This window comes from Dromiciops gliroides, chromosome 1 (assembly GCF_019393635.1).
Source record: "Dromiciops gliroides isolate mDroGli1 chromosome 1, mDroGli1.pri, whole genome shotgun sequence".
NCBI classification, from domain to species: Eukaryota; Metazoa; Chordata; class Mammalia; order Microbiotheria; family Microbiotheriidae; genus Dromiciops; species Dromiciops gliroides.
The window spans coordinates 517031060-517047317 of record NC_057861.1 but is presented as its reverse complement, the minus strand read 5'-3'; the positions used below and the strand labels follow the sequence as shown (position 1 = coordinate 517047317).

Here is a 16258-nt window from a genome sequence, read left to right as displayed (position 1 = left end):
CTTTGTTGACTTTTAGAGAAATATAACACCTATTTTCATAATGGGGAACACTAGTCCTACAACAGTGATAGTAATATTGGACTCTCATTAAAGTGAAATCCATCATTCTTGATATACTGGAATGGGGGAAGGAAGTAGGTGAATTCACCTTTTCCCTAATTATGTAGAAACAATTTCATCTCTTCCATATCATTAAAAAGCATATGGACTATTTGTGTCTGACCTGTGATAGAATGTTCTCAGCTCATACTGGTCTGATCAGACACATTGTACCTTGACTCCAACATAGTCATGTTATTTTGGTCCTCTTGGATGATGAAGGATAACAACTGATCAAAAAGCATAGCACCTTTCAATAATTCCCCCTTGGTCCCTCAAATTCTTTCTAGAAATGAATTGTCAAAATCATCTTAGAGAGGGATTAAGGGTGGCAAAAATAAGACTTGCCAGTTATTATGACCAAAATAATTTTCTTAGGTCATATAGACACTTCTGAGAGGCTAGAAACCTCAAAGTTCAGGTGACTTCATGTAGGAAATGGAATTAGGTAAGGCTACAGAGTCAGCCAGGACTATATTTAAATATATTTAAATGCTTAATCTAAGAAGCCATTGAACTCGAGAGCCCTCTCCTTCTTCTGAGGGTAGTACTGCTTTATCAAAGACATGACTTTTTGGAGGTAAATAAGGCACTGGACATGGAGTCAGGAAGACCTGGGTTCAAATTATGCCTCATACATTTCGCATCTCCCTTTGTGATCCTGGGCAGTTTTTTCATCTTTAAAACAAGGGATTAGACTTCATGATCCCTAAAGTTCCTTTCATTTCTAAAATCTATGATGCTATGATCCCATGTTTCAAAAATCATATTCAAATCTCTTTTGGGGAAAGAGTATTCCCACCCTTTTCCCATGGAGCATGGTAGTAAGCATATAGTGCTTCCTTCCTGCATCCTCAGAGTACCCATTTGTAAGTATAGCACTTTTTGCTTGGACTGTTGAGGTTGCTCTAATCTTACACAAATATTTCAGCAGTTGATTTGCTCATGTCTACTGGGAAAGGCCAATAGCTAAAGTTGGATGCAGTTCAGGTAGGACTCTGCCCAAAAGTTTGAATTCAATTCCCCTTGAAGCAGGTTGCTTATAAAGAATCAGAGACAGGGGCAGCTAGGTGGCACAGTGGATAAAGCACCGGCCCTGGATTCAGGAGGACCTGAGTTCAAATTCGGATTCAGACACTTGACACTTACTAGCTGTGTGACCCTGGGCAAGTCACTTAACCCTCATTGCCCTGCAAAAACAAAACAAAAACAAAATAATCAAAGTGACATGGGTACTGTGGGAAAGGGACATAAATCCAGTTGACCAAATCCATATTTTAAAATTTTTTTTACCATCTTCCTTACTGTTACTCAGTAGGAAACCTGCTGCAGAGGGAATTCATCTTTTTAGGGTCAAACAGGCAGAATTTTCCATTTTTGCTACCCAAAAAGAGAAAAAGAAAGTTAATTGGATCAGATGACTACAAGAATAAATCCTCCATAAATAATCCAAGCAGATAGATCTCTATAACAGAAAAAAATAAACATTATGGTGACCATTTACTAACTTGCTGTTTAAGTTTCTCCTGCAATCCTCCTAGTTCTTTGATGGTGAAAGCACATCCAACTTTACATTCCCTTATGGAAGAAGTCATTCCCTGGGATATAGTATCCCAGGAAGTAGTAATTGAATAGGATTTGATGTCCTCTTTCCACCATTGGTGACCCTGAATGTTTATCTCACTACTTTGTTTTTCTTTGTACCCTAATCAAAACCTTTTAATACATTTCCCAGTGAAAACTCTGTATGAGAGATCATGCTTATCATTTCTGTCTTTTTAGTCCCTAACCCATTAGCATTTCCCTTTTCAACTATGCTGTTACTAGATGTATAAACTGCTCTTCTACCTTCAATAAATGATAATTAAAAACAAAAAGCACATTTACCTCTGCTTCTAATTGTTTAATACACTGTTTATTTCCATTTTCCTTTTGTTGAGAGTTCATCTTTTCTAGGAATAGTCAATCTTATAATACTTCTGTTTTCCCTGTCAAGCTCATTAGGTATGAATAGGGTAATTCTAAAGAATCAGTGGGAACTTCATCCTTACTCCATTGAGAGTATTCTTCCTATATACCTAAAATTGCTGTTGCCATAGGATACCAGGCATCTGAGTCAGCCCATCCAATCACATGAATCTTCCTTTCTTCTTGTACCACCCTTCCCACACTTTAACAATAATATTAGCCACAGCATCATTGCAATCAGTTCCTCCTGATTAATGCCAAATATTCTAAGGCTAACTTAGCATTGGCCAGTCTAGTAATTCAGGCTCAGGATTGGAATGCAATAAGATATTCATGGACCATAAAAGACAATAAAAATTACTTTACTAGTGACAAACGATAAAAAGAATACAATTTACAAGGTTAAAAAGGTGCTTATTCAAATAAAATGCTACTTCCTTCCACTTCCACATTCAACATAGTAATCAGCAATGTTAGATCAGAAAGGGCCTTCCCTGCAGGAACTCCACTAAAACATTCCCAGCCCCAAATCACCATAGGTTAAGCCTTTTGTGCTTCTTGGGCAAGGGAGACAAACCATTCTCCAGATCTCTAGCTCCCCCTTCCCAACCAAATATCAAGTGTGACTTCCCAGCCTTCATTACAGGGAACAAATCAGCTAGAAAATCAATACCTTTATCATTTTAAATAGCCAGACACACAAACAGGATCCTGAAGTAGAACCAGGACTCACAGACTTCTATATACATATTGATATTCTCTCCCAGTTGCTTAACTTGTTCATTTCTTATGACCTACTCCTGTATTTCACCTTAGCTACACAGAGATGATCATGCCCTTGATGTTGCCCTTACCCTCAATGGCTTAACTTCCATGTTTATGAACTCTGAAATTCTCTTATCACATTCTGTTGCCATTAAACCTCTCTGCCTTGTGATCCCTAGTCCTGTTCTTTGTATTCACCATAACATCTAATCCCTTGACCTCTCAGCTCAGTTCTTTCCCAGGCTGTCACTCCTGCATGACTATACTCTCTTTCTGTCCCCATTTTGACCCCTTAACAAACTAGTTCAACTCCTCACTATCTTTTTAAGCCCCTTGCCCCTTGTCCTAACACTGTCTTCATCTGCAAAGTCTCAGCCTTGGATTACTCCCACCATTTGCCTCCTTTGGTCCTACTCATGTGCCGTTGAACAAAGCTGGAGAAAATCAATAATTGTGCTGCTCTACAAGAAATTTATGTCAACTGTGCCTTCACTGCAACAAGACAATCCTTTTTCACCTTACTAATTGACTCTATCCTTAGTCACCACAGTGGCTTTTACAAACCTTTTCATCCTCCTTAAGCTTCCCATGGTTGCCTCTCCTTATAACCCCTCAGGTAAGTACCTTGCCTCATATTTCAATATAAACTAATTAATTAATTAATTATAAACAAGGCCATTCACTGAGAATTTCTTCCCTCCTTCCTCACCTTAGATCACTCAGATGCCTTCTGCCACTATTTTCTCCTTCATTCCTGTCTCACATGAAGAGGGCCCTTCTCCTTCCCAAGGCAAACCCTTCTAATGCACAAGTGATCCTCTTACTTCTTCCCTGTCAGATTTCCCTTTTTATAATCTCCACTCTCACCAAACTTCAATCTCTCCTTGTTTACTGGCTGCTTCTCTACTACCTACAAATATGCCCATGTCTTCTCCATCCTCAAATAGCCATCACTTGATCCATCCATTTCTATTAGCTTTTGGCTTTTACTCTCTGCGCTAAACTTCTTGAGAAAGCCATCTATAATGGGTACCTCTGCATTCTTTCCTCTTACTCTTTATCTGTATGCAGCATGGCTTCTCACCTTATGGTGCTGATGATTCTTATATCTACTTATCCAGCTTTAATCTCTCTCCTAACCTTTAGTCTTAAACCTCCAACTTTGCCTTTTAGATTTCTCAAACTGGATATTCTTTGAACATCTTAAACTCAGCATATTTAAACAAGCTAGCCTAGTTGAAGAAGCAAGGGACCCTGAGGGAGAGACAGGACTTAACTTTCACCATGGAAGTCAAACCACCATCTTGAAAACCATCTTTCCTTACATCTTGATGGAAAAAACCCAGGATTCTGAACCCAAAAGGTTTGGGAATAGCACTGCCTCCCCCTAAGCCTCTATCAAGCCTTTAGCAACCATTGTGAGAAGAAATCATTGTGAAGAATGAGCCAACTTTTCTTACCACCACCAGTAACAACTGCTGACCAGCTGCCACAGGGTAGACAAACCAGCCTACCTTAAGCAGCAAGATACCCTGAGGGAGACACAAGAGGCAACATTTGCTACACAAGTCACACTAATATAACACATTGACTACTATCTCCCTTCAGACTCAGATGGAGTCCATGACCCTTAACCCAAGAGCTTTGGGAATAACAGTACTTCCTCCACAGTGCCTGTAGCCATCATCCTGGGAAGCAACTCCTATGGAGAGGCATCCTGGCACCTTTTCCTGCAAGTGTTATAGCCATAGCTATTGAAGACATGGGAAAGAAAGTTCTTGCCACCAAACCCATTGGCATTGTCACAATTCAAGATTAGAAACTGATGGGATTTTATTAGTAGAAATTACATTAAAGAGGAGGCTTTACTTTCTCCTTTGCCACTGCACCCTAAGGACCATGGATCTTTCCATCTTACCTGCCTCTGAAACCTTCTACAGGTCTTATTTCTCCCATTAGAATGTGAGCTCTTTGAGATAAGAGGCTGTCTTTTCTATTTGTATAACTAGCACCTAGTACTATGCTTTGTACATAGTAATCACTTAATAAATGCTTTTTAATTCATTCACGTCTACAATTGATCTCATTATCTTTTCCTCAAGTCTTCCTCTCTTTCTGTCTTTATTATTATTGTCAAGGGTATCACCATCCTCTCAGTCACCCATTGTTTGAATAGTTATACATGATTTGGGGAAATTTTATATATTCAAATTTTTTTTAGAAAAACAAAGTCAATGAATTGCTTTGACCTCAAATGAACAAAGTTTAAAGATTACTTCCATACCTTTTATTTAGAAAGATAAGTTTATTTCTATATTTAAACATCATTGGTATGTCATATTTGTACAAATAAGGTGATATCAAATATATATACATATACATATACATATACATATACATATACATATACATATACATATACATATACATATACATATACATAATGCAATTTGGGGTTTTCCCAGCAAAGTGATTTGTCTGTAATTGTTCACCATTTCCTTCTCTAGCTCATTTTATAAATAAAGAAACTGAGGGAGGCTGGGTTAAGTGACTTGCCCAGGGTCACACAGCTAGTAAGTGTCTGAAGCTGGATTTGATCTCAAGTCCTCCTGACTCCAGGCCCAGTGCTTCATCCACTGCACCACCAGCTGCTCATAGAATCCTTAGTTTCCTTCAAAGTATAGCTAAGGTTGTCACCTCCTTCAGGATGCCTTTCCTGATTACCCAATTGTTAGTACTCTCCCTCACCCCTATTTGGTTTTAGTCAGTGTATACATTTTTATGTACTTAATCTGTGTATGTGTTGTTCCTCTCAACAGAAGATAAGTTACTTGAGGGACAGTTTTCATTTCTGTCTTTGTATTCCTGGGGCCTAAAATAATACCTGATACATAGTAGGCTCTCAATAAATGCTTACTGAATTGAAGTCTTAACTGAAGTCATCTCCCCAGAATCATCTGTTTTCTGCTGAGATGAAGGATTCTTGTTGTTTGCTGCCACTTTAGTGAAAGAGATGGGAAGAAGATCCCATCAATGAATATAATGGAGGACCAGGAAAGAGGAAACTAGGATTCATTTCTATAAAGAGAGTCTGAACAAATGTGTTCCTGATGGCTTGAGTTTCTGTTTTTAATTGGAACTCATTTTTCCTCTAGAAACAATGGGAAACTGTATGGCTTTTAGTACTATGGGTATTCCATCCAGTTTTACAGATTGAAGTCCTTATTATGCCTGTATATTAACATGAGTTCAACTATCTTTTGAACTAACATATCTAACTTTGTATCTTTGGAGAAATTTGTTAGTATCAAAAAAAAAAAAAACTTTTATAATCCGTCCTGCTTGTAAATTTTGGATGTTGGATAGTTGCAGTGAGCCTAGTCTTTATCTTTGTATCTCCCCAGCACTTAGCATTGTGCATTTCACATAGTAAAGTTATGATTAAGTGCCAAATAATGATATAAACAGTAAATGATGGATTCTTATAGTACAACTGTTATTGCATAATAAACACATGATTTGACATCTAATTTGAAAACAAAATAATCCACACTTTACTGTGCCTTAAAAATATAACATTCAGTCTGCTTCTTTTCTTATTTTGAGATGATAGGTATGCAATGGTAATTTTTTAAAGTCACAATATAGCAATATGCTGTCAAGTTACAACTGTGTTACTGTGATTTGTAGTGTGACTAACACTAGTAAGAAGCAATAAAGTGCCACATATGATCTCTGTTACAACTGTTCAACAATGCCCTTTTTGACATGAAAGCATCCATAGACAACATGTAAATGAAAGAGTATGGCTTTGTTCCAATAAAACTGTATGGACAACTGGCATTTGAATTTCATACAATTTTCATGTGTCACAAAATATGATTGTTTTGATTTTTTGGCAACTATTTAAAAATGTAAAAAAGCATTCTTAGTTCATGAGCTCTCTCTCTCTGTCTCTGTCTCTGTCTCTGTCTCTGTCTCTGTCTCTCTCTCTCTCTCTCTCTCTATATATATATATATATGTTAACAAGTGGTGGTAGGATTTGGCCTGCAGACTATAGTTTGCCTTCATACATGGTTAATTTTTTTTCTAAAGGAGCTATGCACAGCTGAAAAATATGTATACTCTTTACTGTTCCCATTTAGTAGTTTCTGTCTTTTAAAAATTCTGTTTGGGGGGGGACAGGGGAAAATGCTGTTTCTTAACCAAAGGATATAAATACTTTTCAGAAATTAAAGGTATCTATAGCCATATGAAAAAAATGTTCTAAATCAGTATTGATTAGAGAAATGCAGATTAAAACAACTCTGAGGTACCACCTCACACTTAGCAGATTGACAAAAATGGAAAATGATAAATGTTGGAGAAGATATAGGGAAATTGGAACACTAATGCATTGTTGGTGTTACTGTGAACTGATCCAATTATTTTGGAGAACAATTTGGAACTATGCCTAAAAGGCTATCAAACTGTACATACAGTTTTACCTGGCAATATCTCTACCTTTGATCCAGCAATACCACTACTAGATTTGTATCCCAGAGAGATCAAAGAAAAAGGAAAAGGATTTATATGTACAAGAATATTTATAGCAGCTCTTTTGTGGTGACAAAGAATTGGAAATCAAAAGGATGCCCATAAATTGGGAAATGGCTGAACAAATTGTGGTATAAGATTGTGATGGAATACTACTGTGCTGTAAGAAATGAGGAGCAGGGGGCAGCTAGATGGTGCAGTGGATAGAGCACCAGCCCTGGATTCAAGAGTACCTGAGTTCAAATCCGGCCTCAGACACTTAACACTTACTAGCTGTGTGACCCTGGGCAAGTCACTTAACCCCAGTTGCCCCGCAAAAAAGAAAAAAAAAGAAAGAAAGAAAGAAATGAGGAGCAGGCAGATTTCAGAAAAACTTGGAAAGACTAGTAGACTAGTGTGCTGAGTAAAATGAGCAGAATCAGGAGGACATTGTACATAGTAACAGCAACATTGTATGATGATCAGTTGTGATAGACTTGACTCTTCTCAGCAATACAATGATCCAAGACAATTCCAAAGGATTCATGATGGAAAATACTCTCCACATCCAGAAAAAGAATTGTGTAATCTAAATGCAGATTGAAACATGCTATTTTCACTTTTTCTTTTGTTGTTTTTCCTTTCTTGAGGTTTTTCCCTTTTGTTCTGATTCTTCTCTTACAACATGACTAATGTGGAAATATGTTTAACATGATTATACATATATAACCTTTATCAGATTGTTTGCTGTCTTGTGGAGGGAAGGGAGGGAGGGAAAAAATTTGGAACTCAATCTTATAAAAACTAATATTGAAAACTATCTTTACATGTAACTGGAAAAAATAAAATACTATTGAGATTTTTTAAAATTATATTTCATAACTTGTTTTTGTAGAATTTGTCTAGATTTTAAAGTGATGTTATAGTCCCTCACTATTATACTTTTACTGTTTAATTCTTCATTTAACCTCTAGCCTTTCTGTTATGTATTTAGATGCTGTGATCCATATTTATATGTTAAGTATTAATATTAATTATTTATATTTTCAGCATAATATTTTTTTCTCTTTTAATCAAATCTATTTTTGCTGTTGCTTTCTCTGAATTCATTACTACTCCCTATTGTTTTTGTTTAGTTTAGACTCCTTATTTTAACTATATATCTTTATATTTAATCTATGTTTCTTTCTTTCTTTTTTTTTTTGGTGAGGCAATTTGGTGAGGCCCAGGGTCACACAGCTAGTAAGTGTTAAGTGTCTGAGGTCGGATTTGAAACCAGGTCCTCCTGACTCCAGGACCAGTGCTCTATCCACTGTGCCACCTAGCTGCCCCTTAATCTATATTTCTTGCAAACAACATATTTTAAGATTCTGCTTTCTAATCCACTCTTTTATAGGTAGTTATCATACTCACAGTTATAATCTTTGATTGTATACTTATTTCCATTCCATTTTCTTATAGTTTTTCCTCTTCTTTCTCCCTGGCCCTTCTTTACAGACATGAAGCTAGTGAAAGAGAAGTATGCTTAATTCCAGTGATCTATGTTTGATGGGATCAGTTCTTCCCCTCTTCACTATATGCAAGGGCTCTATCTAGACCCCAATCATAGATCTTACCCTTTCATAGTTTCTTTTAAATGCCTCTTTACTCATTCTCCAGATGTGTCTGCTTTGCTTATAATTAATCCCTCCTTAAATTTATTCTTTCTCTTATTCACCCCTCCTGATTCTTTCCTATTTCCCTATTAAGATGAATAATTCTTTCCTGTTTCCCCATTGAATTGAATGTTTTTCTATACTAGATTCTTATGTGTGTTTTATTCCCCTTTGATCAGTTCAGAGATAATTGAAGTTCTAGTCACACAAGGGCTTAAGTGCTTACCCTACCCTTTCCTGTTTGTTTATGTCAAAATCTAGTTGTGCATACTGATTATGTGAAATAATAATTTCCCCAGTCTTCCTCCCCTTTTTTCCCCCTTTCTTTCTTCTTTTAAGGTAAGCAAAACATAACAAAACCACTCAGGCTTTCTGTCCTAACTTTTGTGGCCCCTCATGACATTAGTGTTCTAAAGGTATACTTATATCATCTCCCCTTATTATAATGTAAACACATCATCCTTATATGTTCCCTTCTGATTGTCATCTTGTAGTTACCTTTTCATTTTTCTCTTGACTTTTTTGTATTTCAGTTTCTACTTAATTCTGGTCTTTTTTAAGAGAAATTGTTCAAAAATTCTTCAAAATGCTCTATTTCATTAAAGATCCATTTCCCCATAGTATTATCAGTTTTGCTGAATAAGTTATCCTTGATCATAGACCTCTATGCTTTTCATAATATTTTATTCCAATTTTCTGTTCCTTTATAGTGGTAGCTGCCAAATTTTGTGTGATCTTGACCATGGTTTCTTGGTACTTGAATTCTTTCTTACTGGATGCTTGTAATATTTTTCCTTTGACCTAGAAGCTCTAGATTTTAGCTCTGATGTTCCTGGTGTGATGAAATAATGGGATTTAGCAGATACTCAAAGACCCACCTGGAGATTAATCTATACTGATTGAATCAAGTGAGAGTGATTAACTGCTGATTAGCCTACTTCAAGTTAACTGGATTGTAATCACACCTTGAGAACACCTTCAGAACCAATGGATTTGGATGATGCCAACCAATCAGCTTGAATCGGTGTGTAAGGACCCGCCTCTGTTCCAGACCTATAAAAAGCTTCCACAATCAGCTTGCTAGAGAGTTCCTGATTAAAGCAGGCTCTTGGGGAAGGACTTGAGGAAGAACCCAACCAGGCTGGAACTCTAGGCTACATAGGCTTTTTCTTAATTTTCTGAACTCCTTGTGAATACCTGTATGCTTTAATAAATGTTTAATGCCCAAAGTCTGGTGCTGAAGCTTCTAATTTAAGGCGACCACAATTTAGATTTTAAACACCACACTGGAAATGTTCATTTTGGGGGTTTCTTTCAGGAGGTGACTGGTGCATTCTTTTTATTTTCATTTTGCTTTCTCACTCTAATGTCTGGTAAAAAAAAAAAAAGTTTTTTCATGAAACATGATATGCAGGTTCATTTTTGTGTCTTAGCTTTCAGGTAATCAAATAATTATAAAATTAATCTCCATCAGTTTTCTAGATCAGTAGGTTTTTATGAGATAACATTTTTTCAGTATTTTCAGGGAATCTTCTTTGGGTAAGATTTTGTACTTTTTGTACTGAGCTGTTAATTTTCTCTTTAAGTCTTCCAAACTCTCATTTCTTTTCTCTATTGCTCTTTCTTCATTTATCATATTTTAACTTTTTAAAACTCGCTTTATTTTTTCTAATTGTTTCTGTTTATAGGTGTTTTAGAGTGACTCTTTTTTGGGTTTGTGTCTTGTGTATCTCTAGCAACATAATGACTCTTTGTCTTTTTTTGTTACTCATTCTTCTAGCCTTTTTTCTCAGATTGGGACTTTGTGTAAGGGCCAGGCTTTATGATTTCTGGTAGGCTTGTTGTGGGTTTATCTGGTCCTGTCCTGTCTTGTCTGGGGTATTGCTACTGTTTCCTTCTGATATGGATTCCTCTGTTCTTCAGGGATCACAGAGGTGGCTTGGGCAAAGTTTCTATAAACTTTTGGTGCATACTGGGCAGATAAAGGGCATCGTCTTATTATTGCCCTTCTAGACTGAACTTCTCCAACCTCAGAACTTAGTTTTAGACTAAGCAACACAACTTCAGGCTTACCCTTCAGTGAAGCTTTAGTAAACAATTGCTAGCCTCACAGCCTTTATCACCTAGCTGAGCAGCCATGCAGGTTCAGAGTGACGAAGGTACAGAATGACCCATAGTTCATACCCTAGACACAATCCTAAAACCCTAAATGCAACTCCCAGGATCAGACCTAGCAAACTGCAATGTCATCCCTGGTCTGTACCCAGGGTTTGAATCTGAAATCCCACTCCTTTGTTGGAAGGAAAGGGCTATAGGCCCACCTCTGGTATGACTAGGTTTGCATTTTAATTGCTATTAAAATTTTTCAGTTAACATATAAGTGTTATTTCAGAAACAGAAACTTCTAACAACTTGAAATTCATGAAAGGTCTTATTAATTGTATGACCATGATGATTTTAGAGAAATCATAGCAGAAATTTTTCTCAGCTCCCTTTGGATCACATTTTGAACATAGATAGTTAAAGCCAAATCAATTTCAGTTTCAATGTCTGACCATGTGGAAGAAAGTATCTAGTTTGGGGGAAAGGGGATTTGTGTATGATGGAGGTTGAAAGTTCAGGGAAGAACTCCTAGGATAAAATGGGGTATATTTGAGCTGTAGATGTGTTTGTGCAGCCTTTTTCTATTATTAACCTAGCTTGAAAATTGTGTCCAATTTGTCCAGAGCCTGCATTTTAAGGGAAAATCCAAATGCATGTTTTTCAAGAGAAGATAAAAGATTGTGAGAACTTGGGGTTTTTTCCCTTCAAATTATTGTCACAAGGGGAAATGAAACTAAATTTGTATCTTCAGTTTTACTGTGAATTTTGCATTTGTCAGTGGTTAGGCAAGCCATTTATTTTTATCTATGTTTCATTCTATATTTCACACTGTCCTCTACTGCTCATTTCCTTTTTGTTTCCTCTCTTGCTGCATGCCTTTTGCTACCTCAGATAGCTAAGTTTCCAGTGTCTTTTTTATTTTGGGGAGTATAGAGGGAGGGAGGGAGGGAGGGAGAAAGGAAGGAAAGAAGAGAGGGAGAGAGGAAGGAAGGCAGGCAGGCAGGCCTGAATCGACGGGGTCTGCCTTCTTAATGACACCATCAAAACTTAATCCATCTAATATTTCATTACCTCAATGCCTTCTAGGTTGACTACCTATTCTTTTTGGGGGGGTGGGGGAAGGGCAGAGAATGGGAGTCTGGATCTTTCATTAAATCTGTATAGGATTTAATGGTATAGCATTCCTACCATCAAGGCAAATTAGGAACTTGTCTATAATTTATAGGTTTAAGAGACTGTTACATTGAGAGGTGAAGTGATTTGACTATGGTCACATAGGTAGGACCAGTCAAAGGAATCCAGGTCTTTTTTGACTAAGTCTACCCCCTTTATTTTTGCCAGGTCTCTTCTCTGCCTGTTGAATAAGTGTTAGTATTTGTAGTTTAATGCAAATTGCTTAATGTCTTCACTACCAGGGTTATTTGTACTTTTAAATACTACTGAAACAAGGACACATTTAATTTCTTTAACATAAAGAAATAAATCTCTACACCAAGTTCAAAGTTCTGTTCTCAAGTTCAAATCCTAGTGACTTACTATTTGACTGTGTGTAACCATTGTTAATGATCATGGTAAAATGAAACCAGCATGCTGAGCCTTCCTTGCTTTGTCTTGAGATTGTGAGGATAGCAGTGTTATACATAAGCTGTCTGTTGTCTCTGACAACATGAAACTAGCCCCTATTTTCTCTCAGTCTTGCTTTTAATTGTTTAGAGAATAGAGTGCTCCATCACTTGTGGTCAAACAACGCTGGTAAAATATTGATATTAAGAATGTGGATGGGGGCAGCTAGGGGGCATGGGGCAGCTCAGTGGCACAGTGGATAAAGCAACAGCCATGGATTCAGGAGGACCTGAGTTCAAATCCGGCTTCAGATACTTGACATGTTCTAGCTGTGTGACCCTGAGCAAGTCACTTAACCACCATTGCCCCGTCCCCCCCCCCCAAAAAAAAGTGGATGTATGTTTTAGGGAGAAGTTTGGGCCATTAAAGGAGCCTTGCTAAATTAATTATAATGTCATCCTATACAAAGCAAAGGAAGAAAACTAAATTGAATGAAATATAATCATAGAAGTACTAACAAAGCTAAAAGATAGAGATTTTTTCACTCCTCACTCTTTGAAATCACCTGTGCCTTGGCTTCCTTATGTCAATGAGATAAAATGCAGTTCATTTAAGTACAGATGAGTTTAAGTCTAAATTAAAATGTGTAATGGTGCCTTATTACCCTTTTTGTGAGGGAAAAGAAAACTCTAATAGAGGCCATGTGTAAGTTTTAAAAATCAGAAATTATTATGTTTTAGAAATTTGGCTAAATTGACCAGCTAATACATTCATCCAAGATAAACTGTGGCTTTAGTTTCAAATCAATCAAATGCTCTTTAGAGAAGTTAAAAGAAAAGAAATTGCATAGAATAATGTTGTACTACTTATTTAGATGGTTAATAGCATTTTTGAGACCATTAATCCTATTACCGTAATATTTTGTGACTCTGATTTTCAAAATGAATTTTTCCCCCTTCCATTTTAAAATGAGTGCTCCTGTTTCTTTTATTGTTGAATTTAGGGAAAATAGCTTTAAATTTTAATTGACTCTGTCAACCATTTATTAACTGAGTGATCTTAGCTTACTAGTAGTGATATATTAAGATATAAATATTTGTGTTTAATATGTCATTAGGAATGATGAGAAAGATGTAGACAACTATTGGTTTTAAAGTAGACTTTTTCATATTTTCTTTAAAGGTATTTCATTTGACTGATGAAATAAAACATTCTCTTACTATAGAGTATAAAATTAATTCTATTTGGTAAGAGTACCTTTCAGTTGAATTAAATTAGATCTATAAGGTTCATTGCTATTTTTTCTCACTTTTTCTACTAAGAACATTTTATAGCTCAGACAAAGAATAGAAAAATAGAAAGGAATGTTAGTTTTGTGTCATTCTTTACATTTGGGTAATGGTTATTATGGGTACAATTAAGAATAAATATTTAAATCTTTTGGGGAAGACTTTTAGAAAAGTATTCCATATTTACTGCTTTCAAATTTCATTAGAAACTGACGAGAGAGAGAGAGAGAGAGAGAGAGAGTGTGTGTGTGTGTGTGTGTGTGTGTGTGTGTGTGTAGTATCACTTGGTTTGAACAAGCCCTTTGAGTGGGTCAGAAGAGAACAATATCATTGGACAACAAGTTATTAGACATGTCCCAGGATTCCTTTAAGCAACATAGTCCATGCTATTTGAGAGCTGGAAATAGTGAAGGTGAGAGCCAGTAGTCAGAAAAGAACTCAACTCTTCATGTTATAGATGGTAGGAGGGGATTTCTTTCCCTCTCTTCTTTCCCCTCTAATCTGTTGTGATATCTAGCTGCAGAACACTACAGAGGGAGACACTCCATCTAGCAGTTGTAAATAGCACAGTTGGGAGAAGAGAGATACATATTCCAGATAGACATGGATACAGAGAGGCAGACAGACACTTGAGGTCAGGAAAGGAGAGCCAGCTATGAGTTCCCAAGGAAGCTGAGTCTTGCAATTGAGAACTGGAATCCAAAGAAGACTACACAAGGATAAAAAGGACATCAGTAACCTGCTTTTCAGGAATTGTGGGTTATGCCTGGCCAAATATTTGCCTTATATGTGCACCTTATTACCATTGTTTATGTTTCTCAACATTATGTTAACACTTCCTATTAATGCCATTGTATTTGTGGGAGAGGATACCTAGTTTATATGGGGAATATTGTATATCTATTCTTACATCTTCATTTTAGTGTAAATGCCTTTTGTATGAGCTAACTGTGATTGCTGTCTTTTATTAGAAAACACACTGGTTGAGGCTCATGAGCTATAGTGTTAGAAGTATAGATCCACAGAATATGGGAGTAGCAGCTGCTCTCTGGGAACCCAACCTGTGAATATGAGTGCCAGATTTGGGGAGCAGTCCAGATGAGATTTTTTTTTAATTTTTTGCGGGGCAATGAGGGTTAAGTGACTTGCACAGAGTCACACACCTAGTAAATGTCAAGTGTCTACGGCAAGATATGAACTCAGGTCCTCTTGAATCCAGGGCCGGTGCTTTATCCACCGCCATCACCTAGCAGCCCGCGCCCCCCAAAGATGAGACTTTAGATAGGGAATATGATATTCAGTAATAGGTAAAAGTTTTCAGCTATGCTCCCTCAAAAAATCTAATTTACTCACTAGGAGGGGGCTCTCCATTTTTATAAATTACTCTTTCAGAGTGAGAAGCTTTGAACAATAGCAGAAAAGTGAAGGAAAGAATAAGGTGATACTCCAGAAACCTCTTCATCCTGGAAGCTGACTCCAACCCTAAAATTCACACACTGAAATCACCCTCCAGGGGCAGCTAGGTGGTGCAGTGGATAAAGCACTGGCCCTGGATTCAGGAGGACCTGAGTTCAAATCCGGCCTCAGACACTTGACACTTACTAGCTGTGTGACCCTGGGCAAGTCACTTAACCCTTATTGCCCAGCTCGAAAAGAAAAGATATCACCTTCCACCCTTGTGGGTGGATTAGATGACTCTTCCCAGAACCTCCATTTAAGAAGGATGCCCAAGCCAGCCATGTCCTCATTCCTCTTCAGGCTGCACTCCAGACTTTACCATACCCTCCTGCCAGGTATCCCTTAATCTCTCCCCTCCCCATCCAGCTTTTCATCTTCATTTTATGTGTTGTCTTCCTCCATTAGAATGTAAGCACCTTCCAGGCAGGATCTTCCTTTCTTTCTGCTTCTTTTTGTATTCCCTTTGCTTAATATAAGGCCTGGCACATAGTAAGCACTTAATAAATGCCTATTGACTTGACTTAATGACTAAAAAGACCATCTTAAACTGTGACTGGTAGAGATGGAAAATGATAATATAATCATGGCTTTTACAGTTTAACTTAAAGATGGGGCTTTCACTTACATTGCCTCATTTAATTCTCACAATGGGTAGAGAGCATAAGTGTTTCTTTATTTTACTGATGAAGAAACTTTATGGTGAGATAAAAGTGCTCTTTCCATCCATTTGTGATTATTTCAACTACTCTCCCCTTGAATATAATACCTGGGTCAGGCAGTTTCTTCTTTACATCTGTCTTTCCTAATTTCCTTCTTGGAATGCATTGAAAGGTATAATTTTT

The 16258-nt window shown here is 37.0% G+C and overlaps 1 protein-coding gene across 14 annotated transcripts in view; it reads left to right on the top strand.

The window, feature by feature from the left end:
• Window positions 1-16258, top strand: part of SEMA4D (semaphorin 4D) — a 207624-nt gene that overhangs the window by 77226 nt on the left and 114140 nt on the right. The window contains exon 1 of one of the 14 annotated variants that reach the window (XM_043972992.1): window positions 15733-15751. The exons of the other annotated variants lie outside the window; for them this stretch is intronic. The gene's annotated coding sequence lies outside the window, so the exon portion shown is untranslated. Of the gene's footprint in view, window positions 1-15732; window positions 15752-16258 lie in introns of those variants that run through there. 14 annotated transcript variants of the gene reach the window in all.